Source organism: Sinocyclocheilus anshuiensis, unplaced genomic scaffold, assembly GCF_001515605.1.
Source record: "Sinocyclocheilus anshuiensis isolate Anshui unplaced genomic scaffold, SAMN03320099.WGS_v1.1 scaffold1599, whole genome shotgun sequence".
In the NCBI taxonomy this organism is placed as follows: domain Eukaryota; kingdom Metazoa; phylum Chordata; class Actinopteri; order Cypriniformes; family Cyprinidae; genus Sinocyclocheilus; species Sinocyclocheilus anshuiensis.
In genome coordinates this window covers 559,065-568,916 of record NW_015549671.1, presented here as the reverse complement: position 1 = coordinate 568,916, position 9,852 = coordinate 559,065, and positions in this window count along the sequence as shown.

Here is a 9,852-nt window from a genome sequence, read left to right as displayed (position 1 = left end):
GTGAGGTTGCGGCTCTAATGAACTCACCAGATATCAAGGCTGGAGATTCTAAAGCATTCCAGAACTTTGCTCTAAACGTTGACCTTCTAGTGGGCATGCTTACGTCCCTGGAGGGACCACATGGTCGAGAGCTTACCTGTACCGGACATGTTGACAGGCTGCTTAGTAAACTCCCTAAACACTACAGGGATGGTTTCATAGAGCACCTCCAGTTAAGGGGAAGACTGAGTACAGACAGTCTGAATCCATATAATTTACATGACCTTACAGAGTGGTTGAAGGTCAAGGCTGAAGCTCAACGGCTTTCATCAAAGATGGCTCAGCGCTACCACACTGAGAAGGCTCCGGCTCCACGTAGAGAGCGTCCTGCTATTATTAAGCCACAGACCCGGTCTGTCTCTGTCTATCATGGGAGTAATCAGCCCGAGAAGGTTAAAGAAGGACAGCTCGTCCGAACAGAGGCTTTTACAAACCAGCAACCTGACAAGAGAACAAAGCGCCTGTGTTTATTCTGTCACAGTGAAGAGCACTACCTCTCTCAGTGCAATGAGATCACTGAATGCCCACCTGAGCGACTTATCAAATGGATAAGAAATGGCAAGAGATGCTGGAAATGCGGACGCACCAGCCACAATTGTAATGAGTGCACACTGAAGAAACCATGCGGGGAGTGTGGGGATGTGCACCTCAGAGTTCTCCATCGCATAGCAGAGCAGGGCCCGAGCATCATGCTAGTTACAACAGCAAGCGACCGCATCTACGTGACACCACCTAGCCCTACAGGACGTGTCTTTCTAAAGGTCACCCCCGTGCTACTATGGAAAGGCGAGAAGTCTATACAAACCTACGCCATCCTTGATGATGGGGCACAGCGCAGCATTATTCTCCCTGCGGCGGTCCAGCAACTAGGCCTACAAGGAAAGAAGGAGGTTATGGCCCTTCGAACCATTCGACATGATGTTACTCAAATGGAGGGACGATCAGTCCAGTTTCAGCTTTCATCCCAGTCCAAACCAAACGAAAGGTACAACCTAGCCGGTGTATTCTCTGCACCTCTCCTGACTCTGACTGAGCAGACATACCCGATCAAGAGACTTCAGCAGAGCTATTGTCACTTGCGGGGTATTCCACTTCCATCATTTAGTAAGATTCAGCCTCTACTCTTAATCGGATCTGACTACCCAGGTTTAATTGCTGCAAAGGAACCCATTAGATTGGGCCCCGATGGCGGACCAGCTGCTGTACACACGCAGCTCGGTTGGGTGCTGCAAGGACCAGATGGGCTTCTTCTGCACCAGGTATCGCCTCAACAGTGCTTACTCACTTCCCTTTCTGCAGCGCGAGATCCAATTCTCCAACAGGTCGAACAGCTGTGGCAGTTGGACATTCTTCCTTACCGCAACGAGAAGCTGGTAATGCGTTCACGAAAATACCAACTTGCCATAGAGCTGCTGGAGAGCAGAACACAGTGTGTGAAAGTGGATGGAACATGGCGTTATGCAACCCCTCTCCTACGTGCTCCAAATGCACCACCACTGAAGGGTACCAGAGATTCCATTCTACACAATCTTAGGAGCACAGAGAAACGCTTGGGTAAAGATCCAGAGAAAGCCAAGGTTTATGAGGCCGAGATTCAGAAGCTTTTGGATGCAGGATATGTTGTTAAGGTCCCGTTAGAACTTCTACATTCAGATGAAGAATCGTGGTTTATCCCACATCATCTTGTCCACCACAACGGTAAGGACAGACTAGTTTTCAACTGTTCTTTCATCCATCAAGGTCTCTCCCTCAACCAGCAGCTCCTTCCTGGCCCTTGCCTTGGTGCTTCATTACTAGGAGTCCTGATTCGATTCCGACAGCACGTGGTCGCAATCAGCGGCGACATACGCGCTATGTTTCACCAGGTAAGACTCCTGCCGGAGTACAAACCTCTCCTGAGGTTCATCTGGCGAAACATGCGGAAAGGAGATCAGCCTGATGTCTATCAATGGCAAGTCTTACCATTTGGAATGACTTGCAGCCCATGCTGTGCGACCTTCGCACTTCAGAAACACGTCAGGGACCACCAGCCATGTGATGGTGAAGTAAGGCAGTCGATAGAACAGTGCTTTTATGTTGGTCAACAAGATGAGATCTGTACTCGCCTCAGGGGGGTTTGAAATCCGGCAGTGGGCCAGCAACGTCCCCTCAGTTGTTGAGCACTTACCAGCTAACGCGAAATCAGAGAGCATAGAGCTATGGCTGCAAAATAATCATTCCGACCCTCAGGAGCCAGCTCTAGGTCTGATCTGGCACTGCCTGGATGATCATCTGGGTTACAAGCACCGCCCGACAGCAGAGTGTCTTCCCACAATGAGGCACATCTACAAAGTCCTGGCATCCCAATATGACCCTTTAGGGTTTGTCAACCCCTTTACCACCAGGGCTAAAGTTCTAGTCCAGAAACTCTGGGCTAAACCAAGAAGTTGGGATGACCCGAACCTTCCCATAGATCTTCTTGAGAGGTGGAGAGCTTGGGAACAGGAACTACCTAACCTTGCTAAGGTAGTGTTTCCCCGTTGTTACCTCCCATCACATTTCAATGAGGACGCATCAGCTTGCACATTTTCTGTGATGCGGCCGAGGTGGCCTATGGAGCAGTAGCGTACCTGCTTATCGAGCAACAAAGTGAACTCCACACCTCCTTTGTGATGGCAAGATCAAGGGTGGCTCCCAAACGACAACTGACAATGCCGCGGTTGGAACTCTGTGCAGCCTTGGCTGGTGCACAGCTTGCTAAGCTTCTAGTGCAAGAGTTGACCATTCCTATTGAGACGACCACACTCTGGACCGACTCGACTACCGTCTTGACCTGGATTCAGTCGGAGTCTTGCCGATATAAAGTCTTTGTCGGCACTAGAGTGGCTGAGATCCAGGAGTTAACTGACCTGCATTCGTGGAGGTACGTGGACTCAGCAAGTAACCCGGCAGACGATATCACCCGGGGAAAGACGCTTGTAGAGCTGGCGAGCCCCAGTAGGTGGAATCAGGGACCTCATTTCTTACGTGGACCACCAGATCAGTGGCCAGCTATACCTCTGATGGAGAATCGAGATGATTCGTCAGAAACCAGGAAGACTGTATTCTGTGGACTAACTATAGATGACCGGAATCCGCAGATGCCCGACGCAGCTCAATTCACCTCCTGGAAGGCCTTGGTTAAGGCAACTTACCAGTCCCTTCACGGGGCGGCTGTTTTAGATGCAGGAACCTCTAAACCTGATTATCAGAGTGCTGAAGTGTTAATCTTGAGCCAGTCCCAAGCCGAATCTTTCCCACTAGAAGTCAAAGCTTTGAAAGCAGGTAAGCCAGTGCCCCCTTCTAGTCGTTTGAGCACACTAGCACCAGAGTTTGATCCGGCATTAAGTTTGATTTGAGTTGGAGGACGGCTTCGAAGATTGGAAGGCTCGATCTCAACCGTGATTCACCCAGTAGTTTTAGACCCCCATCATGCTGTAACCAAGCTACTCATCCAAGTCTTTGATGAATGCCTACTTCATCCAGGGCCGGACAGAGTTTTTGCTGAACTCCGTCGTTACTACTGGGTGCTGAGAGGTAGACAGGCGGTGAAGAAACACCAGAGGGGGTGCGTGCAATGCCAGAGGTGGAGGGCTAAGCCGACGGTGCCCATTATGGCTGACCTACCCTTAGCTCGGCTACGACTCTATCAACCACCATTCTTCTCGACAGGTGTCGACTGCTTTGGGCCATTCACTGTCAAAGTAGGCCGTCGCTCGGAGAAACGATGGGGTGTGATCTTTAAATGTTTGACCACCCGTTGCATACACCTCGATCTCCTCAACAGCCTGGATGCAGATGCTTTCCTACTTGCCCTGAAACGTTTCATAGCCTGACGGGGTACACCATTGGAGATTATCTCTGACCAGGGAACTAATTTCCGAGGTGCCGAAACAGAGCTGAGAGAGACATTTAAAGAAATGGAACCTCAAATGCAGGAACAGCTGGCAGACAAGCAGATTACTTTCAAGATGAATCCTCCTGCAGCACCGCATTTTGGCGGCACATGGGAACGTGAGATCAAATCTGTGAAGTCGGCCCTACAGGTCGTCACAGGAAACCAATCCTTGCCAGAAGATGTCCTGCACACGGTGCTAGTTGAGATAGAGGGTATCTTGAATAGCAAACCACTAGGCTACGTCTCGTCTGACGTAGCAGATGTAGACCCGGTCACCCCCAATTTCCTCCTCATGGGGCGGCGGGATGCTTCGCTACCCCAAGTAGTCTACACTCCAGAACCTCTGTCTAAGCGTCGATGGCGCCATGCTCAGACTGTAGTTGATCATTTCTGGGCATACTTTACCCGACATTACCTGCCTAACCTTCAGCCTCGTCTTAAGTGGCAGCGTGAGACTCAGGATCTGACCGAGGATGCTGTAGTGATGGTGGTGGACCCACAACTGCCTCGGGCTCACTGGCCCATCGGTAGGATTGAGAGTCTGGTACCCAGCGAAGACGGCCATATTAGGTCAGCAAAGGTCAGAATAAAGGACCGCCTGTATCTTCGCCCTGTGGCTAAGCTAGTTCAACTCCCAGAACTCCCAGATGGTGAGGATACAGACGTTAAGGACTAAGGAATTCATATTTCTACAGATTAGCTATACTAATCTGGGGGCGGCTGTACTAAATTCCTTATTCATTTGTAAGGGTAGTCTCCTCAACGTGCGTGTGACGTAGTTGTGCGTGTACAGAGCGCTGACGGCGGTCCGCCAGAGCGGTTTCAGTTTACTTTCAGTTTCATTTCTCTGCCGCTATTTCAAATGAGTGGTAAATGTGCGTGCATGAACACTAAACCACACTTGCCACCTCTGTTAATTTAAGAACTGTACAATGCTGGATGATGTAAAGTGACACATCCTGAAGATATAAACCATTGAACAACCATCTGTCTCCTGTCGCACTTCTTGCTGGAGTTCCGTAGTGGACTAGCATTCCACCTAACTACAGAGAACAGATTCCTTTACAGTGGGAGTTGTTGGTAATCTAGTCTTTTTTGCTGTTTAAACAGCATACATATTTTAGAAGAAATTGCTCCAAAGACCATTGCAAATTCCTTTGGTGGTATGAGAATATTATATTTTGCCATAAATTCCTCATAAGTAAAAAGGCCATCTGAGTTAAATAATTAGTCCACCAAAACAATATTATTTCGAAACCATTTTTCAAAGAAAATAGTCTTGTTTAAATAATGTCCTTATTATTCCAGATAAAGTATAATAGAGACTGGATACTAATAAGTTAATAATAATAATAATAATTATTATTATTATTAATAATTTGTCTAATCCAGTTGATTTTAAATGTATTATTTCATGTAGTGAAGTTTAGGAATTTGAGACCACCATTTTCAAATGAGTTCATTAAGATTGTTTTTCTTATATAATGTATCCTATTTTACCAAACAAAATTAAGGAGCATTTTATAAATCTCCCTTTATTTTATCATCAACCTGAAGAGCCATAGCTGTGTAAATTAACCGGGATATACCTTCTGCTTTGGAAATCAGGGCTTTTATTCACAAAATATTTTATCTTAACTAAGAGTTCTCCTAAATAGCAGTAAAAGATTTTTGCTAAGAGTTTTCTCTTAACCTATTTTAACCTATTTTAAAACCAGATTGCCAGCAACAGCCATTTTAGGATAGTTTGTGGTTTGATCTTAGTGGCTTAGGAGTCCTCTTCACTACTCCTATTGTTTCACAGATTTAGGTAATTGCTAATTGTGTTATAATTAGTTCTCTATGAATAATAGTCATATCTTTAATCGTACTGGCTTTAATATGATTAGCGAGGAGTTGACTTATTATCAAAAATAATTGATATAAATTCAATTACATTGGACAGTACACACGTGGGAGCAACCAATCAACTTTCGCCTCAATTTGAAGAACCCCTCTCTCAATTGTAAATGTAACACGCACTCTCACTGGACAGTGAGAAAAACTATACGTTATTACAGTGGGAGTTTGAAAATGGATTCGAGCGACGCAAAATGTCAGGGGAAATCTGAAGGTGTTTGGAGAGGGATTATTGATTTGTTAGATTTAGCTGATTTCTGCGAAAAAAATTATCCTCTCGATTATCATTTTATATACAGTATATTAGAGTTGAGTACATTATTATTATTATTGAGTTGAGGGAAGATGTTGCAAACGCAGCGGATAGTTGTGGTTGTACAGTAAATGGAAGGATTTGGGTTAAGTTTGATGAGGCACAGAGTGTCATTCAACGACTCAGTCCCTCGGAATGCAGCAGCCATCACGCTATGATTGTAGCTCCAAGCATTCTTGAACAACACCAGTCGTTGGATGTACCAGCAGAAGAGACGCCAAGATGTATTGGTGTGTCGCTAAGAACAGTCTGACGAAAACTTGCCCTTGATGGTTTAAGGCAGGGGTGTCCAAACTCGGTCCTGGAGGGCCACTGTCCTGCAGAGTTTAGCTCCAACTTGCCTCAACACACCTGGCTGCCAGTTTCTAGTATGCCTAAGACCTTGATTAGCTGGTGCAGGTGTGTTTAATTGGGGTTGGAGCTAAACTCTTCAGGACAGTGGCCCTCCAGGACCGAGTTTGGACACCCCTGGTTTAAGGTATGTAAAAGAAAATGTTTTAGATAGGCAGGTCGATCCTAAAATGTATCTCTGAAGGAAACCGACTGTCTTTAGAACATTTTCGATGTCATTTTCATTTATTCTTGCATGTAATGCCTGATAAAGCAGCATTTGTGAGTTCAGCACTGCTTTGTGTACAGCAGTTACTGGGGAAACCTCTATCTCTGCTGCTATAAAAGTGCTGGCAGAGAATGAATATGCATTTTCAATAAGCTCGTCTGATTTACGCAGCATACATATTTTGCTTGTTATCTAGAAGGAATTTTCTGTTTTTATTGATTCTTTCTGGAAGTCTACCGGAAGTTAAGACTGTGCCACAAAAGCACGCATGTGCAGTAACGTTTGTTTGTGTTGTTGCCATTGAAACCAGCCATTTGTAAATTGAATATGTTTGGCTTCCAGTGACATCTGTTTCCAGCTGTTTTTAGATGGTTTCAATGGCAACAACATAAACAAACGTTACTGAATTTCATTTACAATGTTGATTTGATTACGGTGAAAACAGTGTCTCACGCTGGACACTCGATGCTGCTGTGTTCAACAAGCTGACAGAAGTCCACTCATTTCTTTGTTGGAAACGTTTCGGTGATGAATTATAATTGTTCTCATTGTAAATATTCAATTTTCCATGGCCACGGAGGAGAATCAGAGATTTTGGGTCACATTCAGTGGACAGACACGAACACACTGTATCTTTTATATTTATTTCAACAAATGACAACCAAGATCAAATCCCTGGGAGCTTGTTTTTGTAACATTTCAAAATGCTGGCTTGATGTACTAAGACAGTGATATTAAAAGACATGCAGATGACTAGAATATGAACTCAACGTGTTTAATAACACATGAAGTGTTTTCATCCTTTTAGAAAACCATAAAAACAAAATGCTTAACATGGCTTATGCATTGAACAGACAGTTACATTTAAAGTTAATATTTTAGGCTCATCTGTTTTCCTGCAAATATTATGCTTTATTAGTAAGGTGTGCACAGCATCTGCTCTTTTAATTCACTGTCTTGAGTGCATTAAGCATTTTCTTTATATAAGAGGAAAATGCTTAACGTGTTAATAAACACGTTTAATTCACATTTTGGGATCATATGCATATCTGCACATAGTATGCTTTACAATTTTGTCTTTTTCCCTGTCTTGGTACACATACAAGGCATTTGAGCGTATGACGTAGGCGTAGCGGAAGGCGCAACGTAAGCTCAGAGGAGAAGAGTGTAGTCTCGCTAGAGTAAGCTCTGGGGTGAAGAGTGTAGTCTCGTGAGAACCAAGTTTGTTTACAGCACAGGGAAACCACGTGAACTACATCTGTAGTTTGTGCCACCGCCGCTGCTGCAGCCTTCTCCATCTCGCGGAGTTCCTGGTCGGTATACTCCGGTTCAAACAAATATGGCTGGGCAAAAAATTAATTATTCTCTTGCCTTATATCGAAATCCTCCAACATTTTTCACTCAGAATCTTCGTTTTGTAGTACTAGTTCATGACAGGTGTTTTGTTTTCTCCTCTGTGCTTCCGCATTCGTCACTCTCTCCCTGGAGCTAATGATACGCCTTCTGCTACGCCTACGTCATATGCTCAAATGCCTTGTCATCAATGCGCCTGCTTGAGCAACCCAAAGCTGGAGATTATGGTTTATACATTTTTAAAAATCAATATTTTTCTTACTCTAACGCATTTTTCACTTCAGAAGGCTTTTATTAACACCCCGGAGCCGTGTGGAGTAGTTTTATGATGGATGGATGCCGTTTTTTTAGACTTCAAAAACAGGGGCACCATTCACTGCCATTGGAAGCTTGGAAGAGCCAGGATAATTTTAAATATATCTCTGATTGTGTTCGTCTGAAAGAGGAATGTCAGATACACCTAGGATGCCCTGAGGGTGAGTTAATCATGGGCTAATTTTCATTTTTGGGTGAACTATCCCTTTAAGATGTTTATGATTTACAGTGTATGTAATATCAGATGTTTGCACACAGCAGATGCTTTCCAGATGAAGCGATCTTTAAAAGACATCTTGCAGACATACGTGTGCTATCTGGGAAATTACTTAAATCAATGTCCATATTTCCAAACTGCGTAGGAACCCCCTACTGTTTTAATTAATTATTTAAATATTTATTTATCGGATCATGAAAGGTCCCCAAGCTGGGACTCGAACTCGCGTCGCCTGAAACACAACGTACTACAACTCGAAGTACTGCCTATATGTTAAATTCATAACAAATAATTATTTTAGTTAAACAAGGCATATTTGTTCAGTGATCACTACGAAAAAGGCTGTAAAACTATAGACATAATGGTCTTCTCAAGTAACTGTACGAACTTCTTGTTCAAGTCCAGCCTACTTCCGGTTTTATCTGAATACAGATACAAATAATTTTGTGATTGTTACAGATACAGATACAAATACTCGCTCCGCTGCACACCCCTACTGTCAACGTATGTGTAGCGCCCCCTGCCCTCTCAAGCGTTACACCTCCCAAGTTCTGTTAGGCTGGAGCACCGGGTTCTGGTAATATGTCTCTTGACAAAATATTAAATGTATTACTCCCCTCTAGTATTAACTTTACTTATGAGCTAAGCCAGTGGTTCCCAACCTGGGGGGTGCGGCTGAGGGATAGTGTACAGTCGGCAGATTATTTTGCAAAAGAAACCTCTGCAGGGTGATAAAGACTACACTGCGTAATTTTCCCGCTTATCATGCGGCCACTTGCCTGATAAGTAAATAATTGAACATAAAATATTAATTTGACATATTTTAATTACCTCAACAGTCAACATGACTCACAGTACCCGCTTGAGCACTCCGTTATCAGTTGTAGCAGTTGTGGTTGTATCAATAATAGACCACTAGATGGCGAGATAGAAGAATCAAAGTTATTGCAGGGAGCCATGTAGAAATATAAATGAACATAGTTCTGCTCTAAGCATGTAAATTACAAGTTTGTGAAAGGACTTCCAGTGCCAGGTAAACGTAAAGCAGATTATAAATATACTTAAGATTCACGAATACCAAAACTACGTGTCTACACCAGACGCGAGCGGCGAGACGTGACAAATCAAATAGAACCCATGCAGTAATGTTCTCTGTTATATGTTAAAACATTCAAATATATATTTTAAATTGACAATATTGAAGTGTTTACTGTATTTTTAATAAATAAATGTAGCCTTGG